Below are 2,803 nucleotides of genomic sequence, written 5' to 3' on the forward strand. Positions count from 1 at the left end.
CCTCGCGTCGAGCCGGGTTACAGAGGGAAGGGGCGGCGCGGCCGGGTGGACCGGGGCGGACCTCAGAGAGGGGAGGCAGCCCTCTCCAGGTGTGCCGGGGTACCTAGGTACTGGGGGTACTGGGTGCGGACTTAAACCGGTGGGGGCGTCTGCACGGAGCCCCCCGGGGGTGCACCTTACACCTCTGTGTGGCCGCCCTGCTCCTGCAGCTCCAGCTCGTGCAGCCCGGTGTCCGCTCCGAGGGGCGGGCGTGGGCTGGCGCGTGCGGCGGTGCCCGGCAGCCCGGTGTCCGCTCGGCGTGGGCTGGCGTGGGCTCGCGCGTGCGGCGGTGCCCGGCAGCCCGGTGTCCCCTCCGAGGGGCGGGCCGTGGTGCCCGGCAGGCCGGGGGTCCAGCGGGGGCGGGAAGCCCGCGTCCACACGTGCTCCCGCGGCGCGCCAGTCCTCCGCGGCCCCGTTCTGCCGAGGCCTCTACCGCGTGGCCCGCCGGGCCTCGGGGCGCTCTGTCCTGCCCCCAGCTGAGACCCCCTCCTCCTCCTCCCCTTCCTCCTCCTCCTCCTCCTCCTCCTCCCCGCCTCCTCTCTCTTCTGCTTATAGTTCAGTGCTGAGACCCGGCCCCCCTAACTTTGCCCGTCTCCGCCTCCCAGAGGGCCGGGGCCGGAGGCGTGTGCTGCCGTGCCCAGCTTAGGAGCCCGCCTCCGAGGGCGCTCTCCCGACTCCCAGGCTGGGGTGCCCGTGCGTATGTGCCTTTCTTTTCTCTTTTGGTCGCGGGGCTTGAACTCTGGGCCCGGCCTCCCGCCCCCGAGCGCCTCGGCTCCGGGCCGGCGCTCTTCCGCGCGAGGCACAGCGCCGCTTTCCGTGTTCTGAGTCTCAGGACGTCCCGGCCGGGCCGGCTCGGAGCTGTGGCCCTCGGAGCTCGGCCTCCTGAGTAGCTGGGGCGACGGGCGGGAGCCGCCGGCGCCCCGCTGTGTGTGTCCTCGGACACGTGGAGGTGCGCGTGGACCTGTGGGTCCGTGCACGGAAGCGCACGCATAGGCAGACGTTACGCGCTCCTGGCGGCGTGCGTGCGAGTGTGCGCGCTCCCCCGTGCGTCCCGTTACGCGTGTGCAGCCCGACGTGAGCGTTGGTGCGGGCAGGCGGGTGGGCCTGCGTGTGCGTGTGCGCGTGCGCGGCCCCCCTTCCCGGGCCCGGGGCCTCCCTCCTGGCGGCTTGCTTCGAGACAGCGAGCGGGGAAGCGAGTGTTTGCTTCGGCCCAGCTCCTCCAGGCTGGGGGGGCGGGGGGGGTCACCTTCCCACGCCCGGGCCCCCGCTGCCTGCCCCGCTGTGCCTCGGGGTGCCAGGGAGGGACGGGGCGGGCAGCCCCCCCCCCCCCCCCGCCGCGCCCCGCCCCCCGCCCCGGGACCCTGGAAACCCTGAGTCACTCCCGGAGGTGGGTGGGGGTCCAGGGCTGCCCCCCGTGGGGAGCCTTGGCCACTCCGCCCCGCGCACTAGCCAAAGGGCTAAATTTACCCTTTTAATAAGAACCAGACTTATATCCGATTTTCCTTTTCTTTTATTAGTTTTGGGCTGTTGGGTGGTTGGGCCCGTCCCTGTTGTCCTTGCCTCCCGGCCGTTTCCATGTTTGCAGGTCAAGTGGCTAGCAACCACACAGCTTTCCTATTATGGCTCGAGAGGGGCTTCCTTTGGGCCAGCAGGGACTTCCGGAAGGTTCTCCCGGGCTGGCCGAGGGGCTTCCCAGGCTGCCCCAGGGATGGGCCAGGCCTTCCGCCCACTGCTTCACATTCTTGGCCTCATCTTTAGGCTCTCCTCCCCACCCCCCGCCAGGACGAGTTCCAGACCCTTCCTGCCGCTGCCTCCCTCCTGCTCCGGCCTTCCCGCTCAGCCGAGGCCGCTCTGGGTGGTGGGGCCAGGCTGCCGGGCGCCCCTGGGGCTGGGGCCTCTGGGGCTCCCCCGACTCCGTGGGGCGGCTGGGCTCCGGTGCCGCAGGCCGTGGCGGTGATGCAGACTTGAAGCCAGATCCCGGGGTTCCCCTCTCCACAGTGGGCCTGGATGTGCCCCATCTTGAGTGGGGCGGGCGGGCCGGCCCCGTCGGGGAGCATGGCTGGCCAAGGCCTGCCTTTTGGGGGGACCCATGGGCCTGAGAACTGAGGCACGTGCACGCAGAGCCACACACAAGCATGTCGTACACCAGGTGTGTACACACACACACACACACACACACACACGTGTCCCCCGCCACCATAGCTAGCGGCGCACTCTTGGCGCTGTCCAGTGCCAGGGCTTCCAGTTGATTCCACAGACAGGGACTGCCGCCGGGCTGCGTTCAGTGCGACTCTTGCACGCCCAGGACTGCGCACGGGGCGGCATGGGGTGAGGCCCCCAGTCCCGGTGTCCGGAGGGGCCTGGGGTCTCAGCAGCCCTTGCCCCAGGACCCCCCTCCCCCCCACCCCACTCCCCGCCCCCACCCCCCCTGCAGCTGGAGGACCAGAGGCTGGAGGATCCTGGATCCGTCGGAAGCCTGGCTTCCTGGAATGAGAGGAATGCGGGGTGGGGCTCCCCCAGGACTCTGTCTGTGGAGGGGAGCTGGCTCCCCATCCAGGCCGCCCCTCACCCCAGGCTCAGCCGCTCCGCCCCGCTCCGTCCCCTGGGGAGACGGAGGCTGGGTCCAGGCATCTCCAGCGCCTGGGTGGCCCGGGAGGGGAGCCGGAAGCCGGTGCCGCGGGGAGTGGGCGTGAGCCGAGGTGGAAGCTGGCGCGGGCCGCGGGCGCCGCAGCCAGGCCCGGAGCCCAGGCGCGGGTGCCAGAGC

This window comes from Perognathus longimembris, chromosome 17, assembly GCF_023159225.1.
Source record: "Perognathus longimembris pacificus isolate PPM17 chromosome 17, ASM2315922v1, whole genome shotgun sequence".
In the NCBI taxonomy this organism is placed as follows: domain Eukaryota; kingdom Metazoa; phylum Chordata; class Mammalia; order Rodentia; family Heteromyidae; genus Perognathus; species Perognathus longimembris.